The 27429-nt window shown below is 27.5% G+C and overlaps 1 pseudogene; it reads left to right on the top strand.

The window, feature by feature from the left end:
* Positions 1-27143, top strand: part of LOC132925334 (uncharacterized) — a 28313-nt pseudogene extending 1170 nt beyond the window's left edge.
* Positions 27144-27429: the final 286 nt, after the last annotated feature.

Here is a 27429-nt window from a genome sequence, read left to right as displayed (position 1 = left end):
AATGTTATTTTTTTAAGTGCCACTGTGGTTTAAGATCCAAACCGTGAAACAAACCGTGAAACGGCGCGTGATAGGTATATATGCTTGCAGTTGCAGCATATACATAATATATCACGGGTGGCGAACCATTTTTGGGTTAAGTGCCGAATTTTTCTATCAAGATTTTGAAAATTTTCACGTGCCCAAAGAAATTCTTAGGACAAAAAAAAAGTTACAGATTTATTATACAATTGTATTAATTAGGTATACTTTTTTTTCTATTTATGATTTTTAAAATGTATTTAATTTGTTTCTTATAACCACAATTTAATAAATAGCTTAGCATTTGATAGTTTCAATTTTTTTGCGTACCATTGAAATTTGACCAACGCGCCATATAGGTTCGCCACTCCTGATATATATCATACATGCCATATGGTATCAAAAGTGAAAAATAACGAGTCATATAATTACTTATGAAAAAAATACATGTTTGTATAATTTAAAAACTACAATACAGTAAAAACATAAATTATAATGATTGTAAGTTATGATAGTTTATGATTTGTTTTTTTTATATTTGTATTACGCATTTGGTGTTATCAACCTTTATTTCAAATTCTTTGTTCTGCATAGGTTACTGTACGTAAAGTACGGTCAGCTACTACTTATTAATATAATATGTGTATTATTATATTGAAAATAGCATACACATTTAAAATGTTATGTAATCAAATATAACTAATAATTTTTTATACTATATAGGATGAGCTAGGGCTGGGATTTTGATGCAAAGGAATCTTTTTTTCCGGTGTTTTGAAACGTTGGTCCGTAAGTATAAAAAGTGTTTTGGATGATACTTATTATTTTAAAGAAATTTTGTTTTTACATTTTTTGACAAAATTAACACCTTAAATGCATTTTTTTGATGCTTTAAGTGCATTTTTCACAATTTGTTCAGAAATTAACGAACATTTTCGCGATTAACAAGAGATTTTCGACAAACTGCCGACGATACAAATAATAAATTATATAGGACGACAAGTAAAGTTATTGTCGATAATAATTTTATCATAGCTGGGTCTCAATGAGTATTATTGAATTAGTTACCGATTAGTGCATCCATCGTCGTAGTAGCCTAGGTTTTTAAGCTATAATGTATACATTTAAATGCATTAAATTTGTATAGTGGATTTTTCGAGATTTTTAAGTCATTTTTGCATTTTTTTTAAGGGAATTTTTTGAGATAGTCCAGACCTACGTGATGAGCATACTGAATTAATTCAGTTAATGAATATAATATATATTAATGCATAATCATCAAATAATTGTTAATACCTACAATAATTTGTATTGTATTACAACTACAGTGGAACTTCTATATTAACTCTCTCTCTCTCTGTATAACGAAATGTTATAAATGGAATTAAACAATTTTCATACAAAAACTTTTTATTCAACGAATTCATTTTATGTTATGTTTTACAGCAAATTTAAAAATAATTATATTGTTACATATTTATAATGTACACACTCATAAATCAGACTTTTATTTAAATAAGTACGAGCATTATAGTCGGAATAGAACAAAAGTTATTCAACAGGTTATAAGAAAGTTTTTCGAAAACAATAAATAAAAAAAAATGTATAATTTATACATACTTAATATAGTTTGAATGTATTTTTTTTCTTTACGACAAAATGTCTATTTAACGAATTTTTTTTAAATAACCTTCTGGTTCGTTAAATAGAGGTTCCACTGTAGGTATAGTGTATTTTATTGACTGTGGGTGAGTTACCGGTATATAGAGACCGTTGACTTCCGGCCCGAATAATTATACAGTAATTATCCGGCCCATATAACGATGAACGATCTACGAATACTTTTATTTTTTTTTTAACATTATTTTTATTTAAAAAACCGACAAAACAATATTATTTAAACCGACATTTTACATGTGAAACACTATGTTATTATAAATTATTATTATTATTATTAATTTGATTTGAATATTAATAATTAATTTAGTAAATTACTTTAAATACTTTTTTCAATATATATATATAGTGATGTGTATGTACTATATTATATTATGTAATATATTCATTGTTGTGTGGCTACAACTCGTACGTACTTCTCATAAACTTAGACCATAATTCAGAGCCTTTAAAAGCCCGAGCCGAAACTATAGTACTTTATTAAATGGATTGGACCGCAATTCACCAACACTAATTTAATTATACCTATTATATTATATTTTTTAACTTATTTTTTAATATTCATAAAATTTTTTATATTATAAATATAGATTTACTGACCTATAAAAAGCTTAAAAATAATTTTAGAAATTTTAAATCGACTGTAACTCGTGTTGTCGAATTTTCTGCACAATTTTTTGATATTTTGTTAGAAACACATTGATAAATTTGCGTTCAAAATATAATAGAATATTTGTTAAGAAATAAAAAACAAGAATTAAAAATTCGTGTGTACAGTCATAAAATAAATATTAAGAAATCAATTTTAAAATCAATCAACAATTAATACTTTATTTTGAATTTATACAATTATTTGAGATTTTTTTGTTATTAAATACCCCTAATTATTATTATGAATGATTTATAAAAAAAATGATGTATTTTTTAGTTGACGTATAGATAAATAAACGAATTATACTCATTAATATAACACACTTTTATGATTATTATAAATTATTTTTAACAGTTACAAACTTGAATTATCTCAAATGACGTACCTATACAATATTATTAAACTAGAATTCTGAATTGAGTTGGGGTTTACCATTTTTTTTTTTACATAATATTTACTAACGGTATTAAAAACGTCTTATGTTTACCGTTTTGCGATGTAGAATAACATCATGTTATTATAATTTACCATTTATTTTAAATTTTCCGTTTTTAAATCTAAAATTATCTAAAGTCTTTAAACAAAACAAAAATGTAGGTATACCTACCCCGTCATTGCTATTTATTGGTATCTATATCATGCGGTAAATTTAACTTTACTTTAAATGCTTATGAAACGAATTGTCTAAATAGATTTAAAAACAAACAAATTAGATTGAATAAAAAAACAAATATTTATAAGTTCGTATAACTTAAAGCTGAGAAATAATGAAAAATTCTAAAATAAATAATCAATAAAAATGTAAGGTCTTTTAAATAACATAATTTAATATTCTTATAAACAAAATCAGTTAGTCTCTTTGTTGAATAATTCTTGAATTTATTTAATTCTTCCAATGTTCTCAAAAACTGCGGAAAAAAAAAATAATAAGCACTTTCGTGTATAGAGCTGCGCGCTATCAAATTTTTAATCTGTAGATATAGAATTAAAGTGGGAAAAAATCGCTGAGGGGATTATATAGAATATACAGATAATAAAAATTATAAGCGTCCCAGACCATCATTTTTTTTTTAACGTAGGTATATTATACCATGCATTATGAATCATAAATACCTTATTCTTTTTTTAAATACATATGCATTTTAAAATAAACGGGATATTTACAATCTGCGCTTTGTACAATAACTAATAAGTCAAAAGGATAATTATTTACAAGTAAAAGATATTAAACTGACTCAAATTGCTTTTCATCGAAATTACCTACGTAATAATTATTCTACCAAAAACATTCTTTTGAAATATTAATCAATATTTATAGCTTGGAAGTAATTGTGTTTAATTAATAACCAAAAAAAAAAAAAAAATGAAATATCAATAATTGATTTGTTACGAAAATTTTAAATTTCCATAAATAATACATAGTTACTAATATTCGTGTAATAAATAAAAAAAAAAATTAACATAAAATACGATATATATGCTTTAATTATATATTTTTATATGATAACAAATACAAATTTATAAATGATGAATTGTGATAGCCGATGAGATTTATTAACCATATCGGTCATAATAAACGATTGATCAATTTCATGATATTTTAAGACGTTTCTCTTAAACTGATAATTCGTAGCACTGTCTCATTAAAAAACGGTAATAAACATCACATCGATTAAACGGAACTGATTGCAATATCATCATAGTATAAAATATAGTTTCATATAAACTGAAATAATATTACTATTATCATTTATAAAAAAAGGTGGGCAAGTGAATATCGCTCTGCTGTATAGTAGAGATGGAGAGTAGGTCACTATAATGGATGTGTTAAATTTGAATGCAATGACAGTCATCATTGTATACGAAAAACGATTCTGAACGGAGATGATCTGTCAGTCTAGGATAATTAGTAGGATATATTATATTATTATTTATATTTAAATTGTAAGTTATCGTTATTTTACTCGATATCGTAAAAAAATAAATTTCATACGCTCATAAAATTTGTTCTGTATGACGCTGGAGTTTTTTTTTTTACAGTTATTTGAAGAAAAAATTATAGAAAATCTTGTGTTGGGTTTTTTAACATTAGATATAAATTGCAAACATTTTATGAATTTTCAACTTCAAAATTCCTTGCAAATTTTCGCAAGGTTAGGATTTTGACATATTTTGTAAACATTTGAACTTTTAATGCTTATAAACAAAAATTATGACTAACGATTTTTGATTTTTTTTCTAACTACGTCCTCCACTTTACCCATAAGAGGTTTATTGTAAAATTATATCTATAGAATATGAATAGTAAAAAGTTTAGTAAAAGGCCTGGGCCTACCCTGATTTTTAACCTTTAAGTATACCCAAAATATACATTTTAAAATTATATTTATATAAGCACACTAAATACTGAATGTAAAATGTAGCAAATTATTTTTATAACCAGGCCTGTCCTAAATTTTGGTCCTAGACACGCCTCCGGTAAGTGCTATACTAATATGTTATATATTTCTATAAATTGTTACAGTTACTATAGATTATAAGTAGATACTATTATATTAAAATACATAGTTTATATCATCAGTATTTTACTAGATAAATAATAATAATTGAAGTAAAAATAAAATTTAAAAACTGCATGGCATTAACTTGCACTGGTCCAAATTCTGAAACTTACGCCTTGATAATAATAATAAAAAATTCCAGAGAAGTTGCATTGCTATATAGTAAATTTTAAGTGCAACTATCGTCATTCAGCAATATAGGTCACAGTAATAATGTATGCGTTAAATTTGAATTCAATGATATCCCATTGCATAATACGAAATACGATCTAATAAGCTTGCCCGTCAGTTGTCAACCTACATTTCTAAAGATATTTTACTTTAATATTATATTTAAATTGGTATTAGAATTTTTTTTATTTTTTTGAACTAACTTTTACAAGAAAAAATCGTATTCGAGTATGTCATATAATATGTCGTACAATATTATTACTATCTGTAATTTATTAGTTTTTAAATCAATATCAAAGATACGTAAAACGGTGTGAATAGGTTCATAGTATAATATTAGATTAAAATTAATCTAAATATTTTGATATTTCGCTATGTACAGTAAATTGGTGATTATATATACGTATAATGATGAAAAGTTTCAAAATTTCGTTGAAAATTGAACTTTAATGGTATAGAGAAAACAATTGTACCAATTATGAATTCATAGATTTTTTGGTTTCTGTAAAAAAATTCTTACAGGGAACTAACTTGTATTTTACTATAAAGCCTTAGCTATAACAATTGGAAATGTTATATTTTTTTTTTAATATACTTATATATATTTTTAAATATTCGTTATTGTTTAGACGAATATTGTCAAAATACAATATACACCTACTGTATGAGATTTAACCGCTTAAATATTTTTAAATTTGTTTAAGAACAATTTAAAGATCAAGAACATTTTTTGAACTTTACATTTTTTATTAACACTTAGAAAAATTGAAAAACTTTAAATATGTCTTTGTTCATAATAAATTATTATTTAAGTATTTTAAATTCCCAAGACTTAATATTTTTTATAATAACCAAATAACAAAAACCGTTAGATGATAAATCGGTAGTATACAATGTAATATTATGTCATATTATTATAACATCTAATTTCGTCAAAATTTTGACTTCAGTCGCTCATAATAAATGTATGTGAGTTTTATGTTAAATTTTATGAAACAATTGTAAGTACAATATATATACATATATACATACCATTTTGTATTACATATTTAAATCTTAAGTGTTTTATGAATCTTTAATTACAAAATAGTTATTATATTTTTGTGATTTTGATGGATTTCGTAAAAGTAAGTTTGAGCATTATTATTATTTATAGAATTTAAAATAATACGATGGAATTATTAAAATACGATTAAAAACAATACAATTTGAATTAAGTACATACTAAAGTAGTATTCTCTTTTAATAAATTATCAAATAATGGATTTTCAAATAAAATAAATATTTTAAAACTATTCACCATATTTATAGTCAAACAGACAATACTGTTTTTATAAGTATAATTAACAGAATACATAAACTTATTTTTTTTTTATGATTACAAACAATGATACAATATCAGAAAATTCTTCAAGCAAACCTAAATAGTATAGATACTCTTTTTTACATCATTGATTTCCGATTACATTTTTAGTACAAAGATTTGTTTATAAGATTTTTTATTATACACTGTATAAGATGTTTTGTATTGTTATTTTTTTTCATAATTAATTACTCTTTTCTTATAAAAATATAAACAAATGTATTTTTTTTATACTGTTTTAACTTATTTACAATGAAAGTATTGGTTTTAATATAATAACTTTTTGAACTTTTTTTTTTTTTAGTTGCCTTCGTTTATCAACATGTTTTCATGCGAAAGAAGTGCTCTAAAAGTTTGACGTTAAACATCTATATAACATCATTATACCTGTACATAGATATCCAAACTGCACGGATGGTTGGTAGGTATATTATTATTTATTATTATAATTGAACAAGGCAATTTTGACATTTTCTAAGTTTTGCAGAAAAATTCTGGAAAACCCGAAGAAATTTTCGTCATTCTGCTTTCTACCTACAATAACATACACAATATACACTACAGAGAACAGACACACGCCAAGTCTTATTTCTACGTCAGCTAACATTGTAAGATATGACATCGGTTTTGACGTTATTCCGGCTTTTACCGTCGCATAATATGAATTTATTATTATATATCGTATTTACCAGCACATTATATCGAATTATAACATACCTACGGAAATATTATGCCATATACTGATATTGTGCATCGTCGGTTGGAAATTTACGAGTCTCCTTTCCCGCTGGGGCCCGCGCCCGTCACTTTTCGCTCGTCTTCGATACGAAAAACTAATCCACAAAGACGCGACGAGTAGCGTACCGCCTACAACATAATAATATTATAAGGTAGCTTATTATCAATCGACGGAGGTGCACGCCGAACAAATAACGAGAACTCGATGTGCACACGAGCACAGTTCCGGTAAAAAAAAAGGCAATAAATCATCACGCGCGCGCGTATATAATCTGAATAATTTTTCGATATTTTTCGTGTTACGCGTTTCGGAAATTCTGTATTAAACAATAGCCAACGGATAATCGAATAATGTCATGGCCGGAATGATGTACGTCCGTCGGCTTGCATGATGATGTATTTATAAACTTACCGGGGCAGAGTTACAAATCAATACGAAAGCAGCCGTGGCCCAGCGCTGAATTCGTTACCTACGGCGCCCATTGACACACCGCCGCCGCCGTTATGTTATATATTTTCGGCGTTGTCGTTGTTTTGGTGAATTCGAACTCGTCCACACATAATATATTACACTCGTATAATACGAGCAGTGCAAATTATCGTTATTAAAAAATCATCACCGATCTTTGAAAATCGATATGGTGACCGGAAGTGTATGATGTTATTATATTGTATTATTTAAATTATAGCGATTTAACAAAAAATCGTCGGTATAATATTATATCGGATGACCGGCAGCTCGTCAGGCTCAAAGCATCCTCTATCGGTTTTTTATTTATTTTTTTTTAAGCCACTGCGAATGGGAAACGTTTATATCTCTAAAGTAGCCAGTATAGGTATTTAAAATCTGCAGTTTTCAGAAATAAAACGCATGTGTTTACAGTAATAATAATTATTACGATTTTATGACTAAATAATAATTACGCTGCTGCTGCTACCGAAAGTGTTGCACAACACGACAAGATTTTATCACTGAAAGAGTAAATCGTAAATAAATAATCGTTGAACCATTTATAGTAATATTATGTGCCATATAGGAATAATATTATTTAATGATCACTATAATACAATAAAAACTAATATCACTGCCGTCCCGTTTGCATATGCGACTCACGGCGTGTCTTCTAAAAATTATACGTTATTATGATTACCAGATTGTTAAAATAATGATAATAATTTGTTAACTTATCTAAAATTATTATCGTTACTCTTTTAGTTTTTTTTTTTTTTTTTTACATTCGTTTTGCTGTTTATCCTCCGAGTGTGATTATTGAATACTCAGTATTTGCGTAGTACAAATATAATTTACACAATTAATTTCCTAAAATTATGTCTAAGTTATTACATGGCGTATAATAATTATTTATAAATTGATAAGGTTCGGCGCGCAAAGAAAATCGTGTTTCTCGTCAAAAGATTTGGCACCGATGACGATATTAATTATCATATAATATATTATATTGCATCATCGAATTCTAATTATACCTATGGACTATAATATGCGTATGCGGACATTTATCATTTGTTCACTATTATAATATAAAGTGCAGGTCGTACCACGCGGTGATAACATCAGTGTGCATACACATTTAAAAGATCCACAAATTATATTTAATTAAAAAATAAATAAATTTAATTGTATTCAATTTTACCTATTTAGTGTTACTATAACGAATATACATATAATAATATATTTACCTACACGATAAAAAAAAAAAAAATACTGCTACCGCGGTTAATTAATATTACGATAAAATTACCATAATTACAAATTATACGCACGTGTACCGTTTAAGTGAAATCGTAAATAGTTAGCAATATAAAGCTATAAGTTAGCATTTATTAGGGGAGAGAAGTGCACTTGAGGAACAACAAAGATCGAAATAATATGTTGTATATACCATAAATATAATATAACTAGCAAATAGGATCGATGCCATACTATGATAAACGCGCCATATTTCGTGAATAAATACGACTTATTATTTACCGGTTATTTAGAAAAGTCGGTTAATTGAAATGGACAATTTTTATTTAAGTCACTACAAGTTAATATTATAAACAGTAAATTACGTAATTACCCGTTAAACGTAATATTGAATCATAATTAAAAATACGAGTTGAAATAGGTAAGTATATATACTTATTATTAACGAATACAAATTTAATTAAAAACATCATTAGTCGATAACGTAGACCGGTGTATTCTTCAGATACAAAAAATAAAAAGAAGAAAAATCTAATATTTTTCTACCGAAATGTTGTATCTATTATACTCATTAGTCATTACTCATCAGCTGTTCAGTGGCTACAATGCATTTTCTATTCAAACGATTTCCGCGTCGTCAGTACTTGCGAAAACAAATCATTTAGTATTACCGAGTTATAAACAGCGAAATATTAGCGGAAAAATGTATTTTAAATATTATCATCACAGCGAATAACATAGTTTGTATCGCTGTCTGACATAAAATATGAAATAATACCTATTATTTATTTCGTTATTTGATAATGTTTTGTATTAGACTGAACATTAGTAGAATTGCCGGTACTGTGTTAAGTAGGTACTTACTTGTTAACGTGTTGAAATGAAATAATAACAATACATAACTCTAAACTATTATTAATTATTTGTACACACCCACCTGCGTAAATTATTTTATTTATTTTTTTTTTTTCGGTGCGGGGGACATCGCACATGATATACTGTCACTGAAGAAATAGAAAAAGTTGAGTTTGAAAAAATCAAGTATGCTCATAATTTTATTATTCATAACGACGTGTGTCGATGGTTATTAAACACGCACACAGGTAGTAAATATATATAATTACCAGAATTACCTATTCGTTATCGCATTCATAAATAGAACAACTATTAACGCTTAGTGTGGGTGAGAATTACCAAAAAAGTTTTACAGCGAATATCACGAAAACATTATTTTTTTATTTATTATTTTGAATTTTCTAATTTACATTAAAAGTTTGTACGGTATGTTAATATAGGTATGTATCAATAAATAAATTATATTTAATTTAAAAATGCTCTAAAAGTGCTCAAGCGAAAAATTCAAAATGAATGTTTCATTTATACATGAGATGAATATTATATTTGGAATATATTATACTAGAGCAACCCCTAAAAAATATGCATTAAGATCCGGTGTAACAATAACTAATAATATAATATAATGATAGTAAATTTATTATTAATAATGTATTAGTTATAATACATTAAAAATATCAGATTATGGGCACTATACACATATAAATCTATTATGCTATTATGTACCTAACATTAAATGATTGAAAAATTGTTTACCATATTTTTTTTTACAAATACATTATTTATATTTATTCGATAAAAATTACAAAATGTAACGAATTGATTGACTTACTACGGTTTGTAAACTACAGAACGTGCAAATCATATTATAATATTATGTTTTTAGAGTTTACTATAAATTATTAGTATTTTCAAGATGACTATAAAATACATTTCATCCAGCTTGGACTTTAAAGACAATAGTAATTTTTAACTTTGTTCAATACATTCGATTTCTATAATACTGTACATCATTTTAACTGAACGGTTTTTATTTCCGTTATTATTATTATCTAACCTATCTTATTGACCTTTTATTGATCAGTTCATAAAATCAAATTTCTGGTGGAAATATAGTAATGTTGAATACGAAATTTCCGATTTGTATTTAACCGTCCTCAAGTTGGTCAACAGAGGTCATATGGCCAATTAAAATCTAATAATTTTCTTACTAATTCGAATAAAATATGGTATCAATTTTTTTCTTCGTATACGTCGAGAGATCTGGGAAATCGTTTCTTAAACGTAAATATTTGTTTTAATTTATGTTGACGTGGTCCAAACGTTTCTACGTCCTGCAAATGAAAACGTAAACATTTATACACATAATAAATATCGACGTCAAAACCTCCCCACTTCCAAAAGGCTACGTCCACTTCCGCATCGAATTGTTTCATCCCGAACAATACCGGATGTGTCATGTGTACAATATATACAGGAACGGCGGAAACAATTTCTACCCTATAAAATACATCAAATGAAGTCGACTGCACGCCTGAACAGTGAACAAAGGGGATTTCTTTTATCTGTCTTTTTCAAACATTTAAATAACTCGATGGCACATGTCACATTACGCTTATTGTTGCGATATTAAATATACTGTATGATGATATTTCTAAAAAAAAAAAATACTTCTAATAGAGGTGCCTATGGCTATACAAGATGTATTGTACATAAATTCACCAACGCCCTCGAAAAACGTGTAATTTTTTATGCGTTCACTTAGTATGTAAATAGTGAGAATTCAAACTATACATTTCCGATAGGTGAGAATCAAAGTTGAGTAAGAGAGGGGTATGTCAGTGACACGGCGTGTCTACAACTCCACCCGTATCACAAAATTAAATTTTTGCGATTTATCCAATGCCAATATTTAGCTCGTATTACATAATATTGCGCATGTACCTACTCGCACCGAGGAGAGTCTAACGTTACCTATTGGTTCGCCAAAACATCTGTCCTAAATCAACCCGAAACATCCTCTACCAGCCACGATGCGAAATATTTGGATTTTCAACTATTTTCCTAGTAACAATTTCACCGTGTTTCGTACGATCGATTCGCCATTGGCGTTTCAACCGTTAAAATGCTTCTCCTAGAACATAAGAATTTGTGTTCTATATCGACGGGATTAGGTATATGCGCACAATATAACATTCTATATGCATCACCTTTTCTTGCTAAAACTGAATACACATTCCCTTGCGTTGCAAAACTTTGCTCCGTTCTTGTTTGAAAAATAAAAATAATATATTGTATAAATAAGTCATAAAAGCTACAAGTATAGTTGTTCGTGGATGAGTACCGACAGTCATAGTATAAATATACTATATACTATAGTGTATACCGTTCAGTATTTCGTGCGATGTATATACAATAATAATTATTAATATCTTCTCAAAGGTTTACACTGATTGTAATAATTACATAATATTACAAGAAAAATCAATACTTTCTAACTCAGACTACCAATATTTAAATATTATGTATCATTCATTGTGTATTTGCAGTGCACGAGAACAAATAATTATGGAGAAAACGTTAAGAAAGACCGAAATAACCAAAAAATATCTATCCAATATTTTCGGTTATATCGTATTTGTATTTTGTATCGTATTTGACCACTATATAACCAGTCTATCATCGCAATGTCTATATATTATATTAATATGCTGCTCTTTATTTATTATTATATTATTAATATGTTCGGTTATTGCGAAATCTCAAGTACGTTTTTTTTAAGGATTCGACGACTCTTTTCGTACATTGGGATCAGACGATCAGTGAAGTCAGTGTAAGTCCTATACGCGTTGTTTGGTTTAAAACGTACAGTATAATACTATATTATTACAACGCATTGCTTATTGATGTGTAATAATTATTCGTGTCTTCTTCAGATAAAAAAGGTTTGGAGGGTAATAAACTATAATAATAAACATACCATTCTCATAATCATGCGTATAACATTGGGTATAATATCTTCTGTCTACAGTCGGTTGTCGTCCTGTGTTATAGACATATATAGTGTTATCTTGGTAATAATTTAATTTTCATGTGACTGATTATAAAAGTACATAATGTGGTAATGTTAACTAAGATAAAGCCATCACGTAATTATGTAATATTATCGTAGTCTCTGACTGTCACATGTCGCATTTCTAAAACAAAACTGCCATAGCTAAGGGGAAAAAAATCATAAATTTTGAGCTATGACTACTTTCGAATAGTAATAGATTAGCTCAATAACCAAAAATATGTATTATTAAATAAAAATATTGTATCACTATATCTTTAAATATGGCAGTCTTGCATTCACCTTCATCATTGTAAAAGGCCATAAGTCTAAGTTTTTGGGTTTAAGAAAATATTTTATAATATTTGAAGAAGTCGTATTGGAAGCTGTAGGTTATAAGTATTTAAATTTTTACTTTTAAATGCATACCTATAGGTAAAGAACTGTTTGAAATATATAAGTTTTAAACTTCGAATTGCTTTTCTTAAAATCTATGCATTTTGAATTATGGCAGACTTGTTCTAGATATACATTAAATGTATTGCATAACATATAATAAAAAAAGAAACAGCGCACACAGATGTGACACAATTCACAAATGTTGCGGTATCCGAATTTCAAGCCTAAAAAAAGGGTTAATTTATATGCCACCTCTAAAAACTTATTAATTCTAAAATGTATGTTGTTTCATGAAAGTATCTATTAATAATTTAATTTAATATGTGTGATTATTGTAAGTAATTAAACTCAAAAATAAAAAATAAGGTAAGTACAGCATTTTGAAAAAGTGAATTTGTAGGTTAAGTTTTTCTAAAATATTTCAAAGTCGTAAACTCCTTATTTTTCAGCAACTGTTATGCAATATATATATGTATATGTATAAAAAACAATTTTTAATATTTTTTATATTATGTTTATAATATATTGTACCTTAAATACCATTGTATTCGCATGAAGATATTTTTATGAAATTCCATATTTGAATATTTCACAATAAAAATAATAAGCTAACCATTTTAACATAAGGGACTTCATTAGTTTTCCTTGCAGTAATTTAAATATTGATCGTAAATAAATAATCACAATATTTTTAAATTACAAATTTAATAAAATTGTGATATGTCATTAATTTATTATTATTAGCTATATGCATACATACTTTAAAGTATCTAATAAATAGGCCAATTAAGCTAGGGCAGTAGGGTTACTTATTTTGTCATGGCTTTATAAATATTATATTGTGCCGTCTTGACGTAAACTATCATAGTCAAAAGATTTCTGGTGTTTATCAACATGATGACATCATAAAGATTTTTCCAAACCATTAACTGGGTATGAATGAAATGTATCAAACATTAAATTGTATAATAATGTAAAGGAGATAATAGAGAAAAAAAATACCGTTATAAAAACCGTTCATTAAAGTGTGTCCGTTGTTCCACCGTATAATGTATTTGTGTTCAGTGCCGCGAATAAAATATGTATAGGCTGCCAATATAAATCGCCTTACTGTCGGATCTGTTAAAGTAGGATTTATGGTACGTTTTAATTATAGCATGATTGGCTAGAATACTGTCACAATTTGTCGATAAAGACGGTCGAAATTGCGGGAATTTGAAAATAATGTATGCCGTACATTAAAATAAGACGTAATAATAAGATGTATAAACACGACAAACAGTAAGTATACTTTCATAGTGATTTTTTTTGTAAAAAGTTTTTTTTTTTAAATTTATTTATTATAAAATATTTGTTTTAGAGTGAAATCTTGTAAATGTCATTTGTAAGGTTTTTTTTTATAAATTATTCTTACTCCGATAACAAAAATATCAAAAATACAGTCATACATTTTATTTAACATTCAAAATACATGATTTTTACAAAATTCATCAAAATCATTTTTATAAATTATTTTATCGTTTAGTATTATTAAAACAGTATAATCACGTTTAAAATTTAAAAATGTAATACAATACAACTTATAAGTTGATTTTACTGAGGAATCAAAAAAAAAACCATGTTTAAGCGATTGAAGTTTTTCAACAACTAATAATAATATGATTGATTCTCTTATGATTTTTTATTATCATGTTAGGTATTATTCAAAAAATATTAACTGTAGAAATATGAAAAATGTTACTAACACTTAAGCAATAATTTTCTATACACAATGACATTTTCAATACATTTATTTTTAAGTTATTAAGGCAGTATAAACGTTTATAATTTTTTTTTCAATTATTCATATAAATGTTTAATTTTTTAATCTCATTCAGAAAGCTTGGAAATTTAATATTAAATCCCTCGAGCGTTATTCTTAATATAACAATAATTAAAAAATACACACACACACACACACAATAAAAAGGTATAATTTTTTAATTTTATCAAATTGTTCAAATGTTGATAAAATACATTAAGGTCACAAAAAATACTCAAACATGCAAATAAATTTGTTGTGGAAAATTTATAAAAATTTTAATTTCGTCGTGTTTGAATGTTCTTCGTTATTTCTTAAATATTAATTATTATATACCTAACATTAAATTTAGTTCAAAAAATATTATTCATAGTGACTTGAAACTTTGTACTATACTGCGTATACCATTATTTACTAATCAAAATTTAAATTAAATTTAAGCTATTTATGTACCATGAACTTTTTTACACCGTTCTACTTATTAGCTTCTATACGATATTGATAGTCAGTATTGACTTAAAAGTCTAGAATAGCTTGTAATAATATGATATGCGATTTATTTCGAAAAACATTGTTCAACCTACCGACCGTATTACTATTAGAGAAATAAATTATTTATTGAATAGAAATTTAAATACATAATAATTTATTTTTATGGATATAAGCTGATCGCTTTTCACCGTATACAATAGTTTTTTTCATTGATTACCAATTACATTTAACATAACTAGTACAGTGACTTACTCAATGACGAGGTACAATCGACACATACCTATACTAAAGCACATAGTGATTTCCACGGTTATCATATTGATTATAATTTATAAATAACATCATTACAAATAATTAGCACAATTTGGTTATTATAATAACATTTAGAATATTACACGAATTCTAAACTGCAACTGGCGCGTGTATGAATAATATAACACCATTTGAATAATATTTATTGTACAGTTTCTTTACATCCATAGCAATCACATAAACTAATAAAATAACATAAGATTTTAATTCATATTATTATTAGCTAAAGCAAATATCAAATATGATGCCCTTATGACGCGAAAACTAAAAATATGCAGATATGGGTTAAAAAAAAAATAAATATAATTATTACAATTTTTCTTATGACATAATATGTTAATACAAAAATTAAACACGTGCTGATTGACAGACGGATGTATACTGAGTGATCTAAATACTTATAGTATACCGTGTAGGTATTATCCGTAATATCAAGCAAAAATAGTCTCAATAGACAATAATAAATGATTTTATAAACATATCGTGTTTAATTATTATATTATGTTCAATATTGTACTCTGATCCACTGTTGACCATCAAAAAAACGTTTTTAATCATCGCCAAATTCACAGTTTAATTAAATAATTCATTGTTGAATAATATTTACCAAAGTGCTTGATTTTCGATTAACTTTCATAATATGCACTAAAAGCTTAAAATATGCCATTTCGATATATATAAAATAATAGTATGATACATTTATCAATAGTCTGATCGCGATAAAAATGTACTCTGCACAGTGTCAGTGAATAAAGTCGTCCAATACGTGTACAATACGTGTCTAATGACGGTATATCTAGCTGGCACATAGTAGCGCATAGGCTTTCGTCGCTTATAATTTTGCGCGCAAACGGGTCGCAATAGAATTGGTAAAAATATCATTACACATTCTCAAAGTGTTTCCACCAGGTAGGCACTATAAATCATTTAATATATCCTATATTTTCAGCAATATATATATATATATATATCGGTATACACAAAGCTTATTAGAGTTTATTGCTTTTTGGTTTCACGAACAATTCGCACATAACGAATGATGCTTTATTATATTGTGGTACACTATCGGATAGTGCAGACGTATGTAGTTCGATATATCAATTTAACTGTGCGTTTAGTCCGGTGTCCACGTATACAGGACACGTCAACCGGATGATTTGTCAGCGATCTAAACGAGTAATAAATTATCAAATCCACTTGGGGCACATAAATACACACCTAGGAGGCGTTATTATAGGTATTATAGGTATGTTGATAGCTTTTGATTAGGTTTGTTAGACGGACAGTAAATATTTATAATTATCTCCGAAAAAAATTAACGTTCTTGGAAATATTATTATTTTCGATAATTTAAAGTTGTTGCAAATTACAATTAGTCCTAAGTATTCAAAGTTAGACGAGCGGAGTGCTGTGGCGCAGAGATAGGTACCCCGAAAATCTTGGTCCATTCATCAAAACTTTAAATACTTATAAGTTATTAACTATACTCGTTTGAAAAATATTTTTATAATAATATAATGCATTGAAATTTGAAATTCTCAGATAAAATATTCTGCCTTGCAATATAAAATTAAAAGTATGTGTGTGTGTGTGTGTGTGTGTGTGTGTGTGTGTGTGTGTGTGTGTGTGTGTGTGTGTGTGTTAGATACAAAGTAAGTATGTTCAATAATATTTTTTAATGACATCAAATTATAAAAAAAAATAAAACTGTATGAAAATATAAACAAACAAAAATAAAATAAAATAAAAGGATTTTGTAATTAAAAGGTGCTACAATTCCAATTCTAATATATTTAAATCTTTATGAAAAATAAGCAAAATCAATAAACAGTGAAACCCTTAAGTACCGGATACCCTCAGTGACATCCAATTGAATTTATTGTTATGTATTTTTAAAAATGCGAAAGTAAAAAGATAAAAAAATTGATAATATAAAAATTAAAACTAACATATATTAAAAATCAGTTACTTTAGATTGTTTTGTATTTTGACACGAAGTCATTTTATATGTTAATGCATTTTCTAATTCCACAAATTTACGATAGAAATGATTAAAATCAAAATTTAAAATGCCATAAAAGTGTTCGGTATTTAGAGGTTTTTCTATAGAAAAGTAGTGAAAATATTCCCATTCCCCAAAAAATGTCTGCTATTTAGAGGTGTCCGTTATTTAAGGTGTCTGTTAAGGGACGTTTCACTGTATTTAATTTAAGATTCTGAATAGAGCAAAAAAGTAATGATTTTACAATTATATGTGTAATTATTGCTCACTTTTATCACTTTTTAGACTTTAAAAAAATTTAAATTTTCTTCTACTTAATTGGAGGTGGTTTTTGCTATGAAAATGGATTTAGTTGATAAATCAGGGGAGGGGGTGTCGAAAGTAAAAATTACCAATACTTTTATATATAATAACCCAGGAAAACAAAAAATAACTAATAGAAAAAGAAATTTTTTAAACAAGATTAGTGATTTTCACTTAATGTTTATGACAGAATTTCCTACACACACCGCAATTTTTCAAATATTTCATACTTTTTAAGTTATTTATAAGCATTTCAAATTTTCAAAATTTTTTTTATAAATGCCAATGAAAATTGTTTGTATTCTTTAAAAAAAAGACTTAAAAATGTAATAGAAAGGCTCCACGAAGGTTATAAATTCAAAAAAGTATCAAAAGTATATGATCACCTTTTTTTGCTATAATTGTTTAAACAATTTACTGTTTAAAGTTATGATTTTGTCAATTTTGACGAAATTCGTAAAACCTTTAAAATTATACTGTAATTTATTAGAAATTCAAAGAAATTTTTTTTTATATTCTAGATTTGAAAATGTAATAATATTATAATACGTACATTTTTCTTAATATTTATTCTTCTTATAAAAAAAAAGTTTACCTTAGTCTCATTAATTTGTGTTTCGTGTTGAGTGTTTTAAGTTCAAATTTTTATTTCATTGGATATTCAACCATAAACCACATTATTATATTTTTAATATTTTGTTGTAAATAAAATATAAATTGTCGTTAATACTTGAAATTTTCATAAAACATTTCTATTGTAATTTTTTTATGCATGGTAAAATTTAATAATATTTTGACTTGTTTGAGTAGTTCATAAGTTTGAGAAATTTTAGATTTTTTTACAATTATGGTTGATAAAATATTATTCATTGGGTTAAAAAGCGTGAAATTTGAATAAAAGGTTCCTCGTTTTTATTTAAGTTATTTAAAAATACTAATAAATTTTCTTTGGTTTTTAGGACACATAAAGTTAATTTGAACTAAATATTTTATTTAAATGATAAATAACGATATATTTTAATAATTCCAAAACATTGTTTATAGGACTTAAGACTTTTATTTCCATTTTTAAAATATTTGAAGATTAATTTGAATGTATTACATATTTATACCATGAACCTATTTACAATGACGAGGCAGAATTGACTCAAAGTTTAATAACAATAGTTTTAAATAGTTTAAATATATACTATTATAATAAATTAAATATTAATAATACAATAAATCCAATATTTGGAGTAAAAATTAAATCAAACAACCGCAATACTAATAGTTAAATAAATTTCTTTAACAATTGATATATCAAAAAACATATCATGAAGTGTACACTGCACAAATGTAGACACCTATTTATTTAGGCGTGGATTGTGATAGAAAATATGTTTTATATAAAAACGGACAATACATTATGTTTATATAAAATATGACAATATTTCATAATATAATCTAATTTAACATATTATTAATGTGTTTAAAAATATTATCAAGTTGACCACATATCATATTGATTTAACGACTGCAAACGGTCACTATTTTGAAAATGATTCCATTTTTTTTCTTCAAAATTTTTCGTTTTATAAGTCTTGACGTTTTACATACATATTAAGTACCTACGGACATTTTTCGATTATTTATCATTTACAGCGTATAACTGCAATATTAATGTAGTACAGTCAGAAAGATATAATAATAAATAATCATCACTGTCGTGCATTTTTAGGAAGACTTTATCGTGTCTACATCATCCGCTTCCGATCTCTCCATCCATTCGGGTCTCCGTCAAAACAACCCCCCTGTATATTATACACACGAGGTTTACGTATATACTAAATATTACGGTGCCCATAATACCATATAGGTATTCCCTGCAGACGTGGGTCTCAAACACATAGTTTGCAGTCTTTATAATGTTCTGGGTTTATTTCGCCTGAACACACGTCTACAACGGTGTATTGTGGCTCGGAGTGATCGTTTCCGCCCCGCCAGAATACGTTTCCTTTTACCAATCGCGTGCGCATTCGGGTGAACGTCGATCAGCGTTTTATATTTTTGACGTCGTGTAATTCGATCGGATAAGGTAAACGCGAACGGTATTTTTTACCTTTTAATATCCGCGACACGAGCGAGCTGGCGCGAATATAATAATAAATTACTTATGTACAATAATATGTACAGGGCGGCCCACCGTATGTTTTTTTTTTTTATTGTTTTTTCGTTCGACTCGTAACACGGAAAAATGGGAAATCAAGATGACCCCAATACGCGATTTACACTTGGCCGTACCATTTCATAAAATAACTCTTTTTAGTGTGTGCGTTTTTTTTTTTATACCAAATAAAAGCTGTGGAGTCCCGCGAGGATCAGTCCTTGGACCCAACATTTTCAATTTATTCTATTGTATACTTATGTGAAATCGCCAAATCATAAAAATGTAAATTAGCAATTTACACAGACGGTACTGCTATTGCACAGGATAACGAAATTGGCAGCTCAATTATAGGTTTACAAAAATCACTTGATCAAAATATGTCAGAATAACGGTTTACACGATGGAAACTCGTATTGAACTCCACTAAAAGCGAGGCGAAGATTTTCATCCTAAGAACAAACCCAACTCTAGTAAAAATTAACAACCAACCAATGGCTTAACAAATAGGATCAGACTATTATAAATACCTTGAAGTTTTTCTAGATGAAAAACTAACTTGGAAAATACATGTAAATAACAAACAAAACCCTAAAATAAATTTAATATTCCATCCTTTAAAATACTTACGCATTTATTTTATTGAATACCTTTCTTTTATTATTTGTTAGAAAAAACACGGAGTGTAGACTATTTCCATGTTTTATATTTTAACACCGTTCGATTTTTTAGGTACTTAACTATTCTTATTTCAATGCATTATTATCACACATTATACAAAACATAAAGAATAAAATATAAAATATAAATGTATTTGATATTATTGTATTTCAACTATTATTATATGTACTACGACACTGCGTTAAGCTTAAATCCAACTCATCGTAGCAATATTTTTCGATTTCGATATTTACATGTTTTATTCAAACTGGATTTCAAAGAAAATATTTCATTGGTTTGTTATTACATAATCGTACACGTGTTTGACTAATGTTTATAATAATTTATCAAGTCACTATAACATGAAAATAAGTATGAATAATAAATTAATTTATTATATTATTTAGATAGATAGATATTTACTATCACCTAGTATTTTATTTTTTTTGATTAATGGAGTAATAATTGCTCAACCATTATTATCAAGTATCATTTGGTTTTTTAACTGTAAAAATTCAACAAGGTATTTATATTATATTTTATTATAGTTGTATACTTATATATATTGTTATTTAAATTTGAACTTTCAGATTTTAAAAAATGTACGAGTTCTATTGAGGTATCTGGTATACTATAAATATATATAAGGTAATACTTTATCCGACACTCAATACGATGTATTTATTCGAAACCTGAAATAAATTCAGTTAGCAGTTAGGAGTTTTATTTCAACATCTTTGGTTAAATATGTATACAAAATATTAAGTGACTGGTATTCTAAGAAATTATTTGATATTTGTATTTTTTTTTTTTAGGTTATGGAGTTGCAGGCTGTCGAGAACTATGCAAGTATCTACATCCTATACCGGGTGATCCATTTAGAGTAAGACATTTATTATTTAAAAACCAATTAACATATTTATGAATATTTTTTAAATGTAACATTCATATATAGTTTCTTATTCCAAAAAAGAATATTTTGTTTTGGAATACTTTAATATATACAGGGTGTCCCAAGAGGATTTACTCATTGCGATATCTCCTAAAATAATGAAGATATCATAATTCTATATTTTTTTTATTATACTCACGGGGATAATGACTACAACTTTCAAGTATTTCATATTTTAATTTAATTTAATGTTTTGGCAAAAAAGTTAAAAAATAATTTTTGATTTAATTATTTTCAAAAACATCGAAGATAGCCATTTAATAGAGTTTATTTTTCTGAAAATTTTAACGTTTCAACATTTTATTTTAATGAACATCGTCATTTTTAATATTTTTTTCTAGTTTTAGGAAAATTTGTGAATCACATATTTAATACCATAGAACACTGTTATCAAACGTCATGTGGCCCGCTTGCTCTTATCTGTACAATAATACAAAAATATTCTCAAAACCAAAAGGAATATTAAAAATGACGATGTTAATTAAAATAAAATGTTGAAACATTAAAATTTTTAAAAGAATAAATTACAAAATGGTTATCTTCGATGTTTTTGAAAATAATTAAATAAAAAGTTATTTTTTTTAACTTTTTTACCAAAAAATTAAATTAAATTAAAATATGAAATACTTGTGGTTCTTTCACCTGTAAGTCTTAAAAAAACATAATTATGATATCTCCATTATTCTAGGAGATATTGCAATGGGTAAATCCTTACTGGACTATATAAATCAAATTTTGAACGAGTATAGCTTTTGAGATAAGTATTTATATAGTTTTGTTGAGTTTTGATCGAAGTAAAGTGGTACAGGGGTACACCACAAAATGTTGGTCAACTATTCATTATTGGTCTACAATTTAAATACTTATAAGTTAGAGTTAATTAACCACTTGTCTAAAATTTGATTTTTACAGATAAAATACTTTGAACAATATTCTGCTTCGGAATATAAAATCAAAAATAAATATTGTCAAAAGAGTAAAAACTTAAAAAATAGTTAAAGTACTTGTTTCAAATATTATACATTTTTCAAATATGTTGTGATGTAACTTGTAATGACTTAAAGTTTAAACTCATGTCAAAGTAACATTTTCAAAAACCTCAGTTTATTCTGAAATTATGAGTGTCGTACGCGTTGTACTCTGTATAAAACTCAACACCGGTGTTAAGACAATGGATACAGTAACAAAAAAAAATCCTTAGAAGTATGCAATAAATGACGTGTATTTCTTGCGTTTTTTACGCTTTTACAATTTTCTAGCCAAATCGGCGGCAATTCAAAAATGATTGATTAATTTGATATTTTACTATTTGTCGAATCCAAAACAATCCTTATGTTTCAAGGAAAATAAGATGTTATATCAGCTATCATGGATATTTCGCACTAGGGTTGTGTCGTATAGGTATTATAATATATGCATAAACAACGTAGGTATTAATTTAAATTTGAGACCTATACAGGGTATACAGCAATATTATTATTATTATACCGTCCAAATGTTTTTATTCCCGTAGTCAATCGACTGCAGTCTTCCCACCGACGCCGCCGTTCGAAAATCACGTCTACGCGATCGCATAATATCAAATGATATATTATAATAAATACGTGTATTTTCGTGTGCGGGTCTGTGGGTTGATAATATTATGCCTGTCTAACACGCGCAAGAGTTGGCCGGGTCAGGGGGGGGGGAGAGAGGAGAGCTTCTAGAATACTATATAATACGGCTACTGCAGATCATTATCGGCAGTTTAAAAAAAACATTTCCCATTGTCTTTTGTCCCCGGCACATAATGTTATTGTTATTATATTATAAGTTATAACAATAATATTATAGCAGTCTTAGAACCTGGTCATATATATATATATATATATAATATTGCAATAATAATATATATCAACAACCACCACATTATGTAATAGGAATACCTATGATAATACGTATTTTTAGGAATATAAATATATGTATATATAAATTATTATGTGTACGTTATAACGTCGTGCTGCTGCGGCAGCAGGTTTTAGACGCGAATTAACATCCACGAATTCGTTGAAATATATTATTATATATTATTATTATCGTAAAAAACACGGTATCGAACGGCGGCGGCGGCGGCGGCCGCGCGACGGTCGTCATTTTGAATTATTCAATACAATATAAGTATACATCACGCTCACCCATACACACAATGCAATCACGACAAATTGTTATTGTTATTTTGTTGTATTTTTATTTTTTCCGTTTTTTATTTTTTATATGTACCGTAAACCTCAGGTAGGTACCTGCACGACGGTATAACGCAGTACCAGTGCACGTTCGCAATGATTATATTATTATTATCGTTTAAACGTATGCGCATGTATTAGTCGCGGGTCGTCGTCGAGTGGACACAACGCCGTCGCAGACACATATTATACCTATTATATTATATTATACCTATACGGATACCGTCTAAGTATAGGTATAGGAGGTACACTACGGGATTCCACACGCGCGAGAAATTTTCGAAAACGTCTCCGGCGCAGTTCTATAATAAGTGCGTATATTTTGATCGTCGCCGCAAGAACCCGTGTTTTCTGATGAATATTTTATGAGCGTTTATTTTACTCTCGTAAAAAAACAAAAAAATAAAAATAAAATAAAATAAACGTATTTGAAAATACGGACGTGCTGCAGTGTTGTTTTCCGACGGTTATCCCGCGCAGTCGCGGCGGGTATGTATGTGTACACGACATGATAATATATTATTAACGGCTGTAAAAGAGCAGCCGAATGGAGTTGCTTTTAACCGCGTAATTACTTTATTTATAAACCATCATTTCTGTGTTTTCTAAATAAAAATATACGTTTAGGCAATTATTATCGATCTAAAACGTTGTTTGCCTTGTGAACGTTGTTTGATTTTCGCAAACCAAAGTTTTAACTGTATACGCAGTTACGCTATACGTAATATGTGTCTAAAAATGATATTACATTTTGTCGTCTTCGCTATTAGTATAGTTTAAACAACGCATTTATTCGTCGCATAATCTATTATTATTATTATTATTCAAAGCGTTTTAGTATAATATTATACATGATGAGATTTTTATGCTTTTTTTTTTTTTATTAAGAACAGGAATATCTATATATACTCTATATAGATAATCTGTATGCACTAAATACGTTAAGTAATACGTATAAAAAAATATACATTGACGGCGATGTCCTTTGACTTTAAATAGTATTTTCTATTTATGATTTATTTACTTTTCTAAGGTTATACAGCTATAACGAAGAGGTAAGATCAACGGCAACAGGCGCGTTACGATCGGTGTTGGTGAATTGCAGGCCAATCCTTAAAAATAGTGAGAGTTGCGGCCCGGGCTTATGAAAGATGCGCGCCAGCATCACACAACAATGTATATATTAGATACATATGTATAGTGTACATCACAATATATTTATATAATATATCGTAAAAAGCATTTAACGTACCTAAATTAATTATTAATATTACGTATTTTCCAAATATTCAAATTTCAAATCAAATTTGTTAGGTACAAATCAATAATAATAATATAGCTAATTCTCTGTTTCTTTTTGTTCGGGTTTTGTTATCTGTTCTCTTACACACATTTTCTTTGTTTTTACACCTCATTTACTTTTGCATCTTATGTATGTTTCAGATTGAACTTCCAGTAACACATCAACGAAGTTATATTATATTATGATAGGATGGCAAGTGCGTACGGCATGTTTAGTTTTGAGTGGAAACTTTCATTACTGTTAGTGGGGCGGTTGCAGTTGGGGGGGGACATATAGGGTCCGATGAAATAATGTTTTCAAAAATATAGTCTGTACATTTTGCAACCCGATCATTTTCAGTTGGCTGTATTGCCAATAAGTCGCTGTAACTGCGCACACGTGTCGAACATTTCGTTTATCGTCATGTAGCCACCACCGTGAATCTGCCACGTACCTATATATAGGTAATGGTAACTGCTCGGGCCACAACTTACCCACAGCTAAATATTATTATCGGGCTGAAATTTACCGGTCTCCAACATCGTAAACGACACGCCGGTCCGCAGCTCACCCGGTTGCATACGATTGCATATGAACCTTTTTTCAATAACATAATGACGATTGCATACATTCTACCTACCCAAACTTTGTAAATGTTGCCGTTGTTTACAACTCCGAACATTTTTTTTGTAATTTATTTTGGGAGTCTTAGAATATATTTGAAAGTTTCATAGACGTTACTGTGACTATTATTTCTAGGCCAATACTTTTCGATAATCTATAAAATAAGATTAAATGTCGATTATTATATCGGATTTCCTGGCGTGTCGCGTTTTAGCATCGTTATATTAACATAACTTACTATCATTCGATAGATTACTGGTATTAGTAATAGTGAATAATTTAGTGCGGTATTATACTTAGTATATAGTGGCATTAATTAATATATCATTTAATCACGGAGAATTCATAAACAATTATAATATAAAAACGTGGGAAAGAATCAGCTGTGGTATTTTTACATAAATATCGTTTCATAAGGCAACGGAACGACAAAATAGTAAAATGATTATGTTTTGACAAAAGTTGTGGTGCATGCATTTTAACCGATGTCAATAAATCCTAAGTTAATACGGTAATCAGCGAGCACAATCGTGAAACAATAGCATTTCAAAACATTGAGCATTAAGTTTTTTGAGAAAATTGCAATGAATGAAAAGCCAGAGGTTCAATATCAATTTGACCAAGTAAAATTATACGAAAAGAATTACTGACAAATTTTAGTACAGATATTGTACTCAAGGATATTTTTTATTGTCCAAAAAGCCACGTTTTGATAAAGTCATAGATAAAGTTTGTGAAATGCAAAACAATGGTATTTTGAAATTTAATAATAAAAAAAACATATCCATATTCTGTTAAATAAATTGTTTATTTGTATCACAACTGAAGACAATTTAAATTTTATGAGTTCTTGGACAGAATATTTTTCCGATGGCACATTTCAGTTTGTACCTCATTTTTTTATGCAAATGTATACTTGTTGTATACTATGTTTATTGTTTTTAAAATAGATTTTATTTACCAGTTATTTTTATTTATTTTTTTGAGATATAAATTTAAGCAAACATATATCAAAATGTGAAAATGTATAAAAGAATTATGTTTACACAACTCATATAAAATACTTAATCTATATAAATTATACATCGACTTTGAAATAGGAGCACACGAAACCGTGAGGGAAGTGTTTCCGAATGTAAGGAAGTTATAAATAATACGTACGTGATCGTATATCACCGAGAGAAGCTGTTTGAAATCAAGCAAGGGAAATTGTGTAGAAACTTATATACAAAAGCTGATTATTAAGTATCAAAAATGGATCGAACGATACAGCGACTACTACATACTTACTTTCGTACAATATGAAAATTTCTAGACTATTTACACTATATAGTTGACGAGTTGTATTGTGAGAAAGAGTGGTGGGAGTCTGCGGGTTAGATATAAGTATATTATGGTAATTAAATTGGCTAATTTGCTAAATTTTTTTTAATTCT

Source organism: Rhopalosiphum padi, chromosome 3, assembly GCF_020882245.1.
Source record: "Rhopalosiphum padi isolate XX-2018 chromosome 3, ASM2088224v1, whole genome shotgun sequence".
Classification (NCBI taxonomy): domain Eukaryota; kingdom Metazoa; phylum Arthropoda; class Insecta; order Hemiptera; family Aphididae; genus Rhopalosiphum; species Rhopalosiphum padi.
This window is presented reverse-complemented; position numbering and strand designations above follow the sequence as displayed.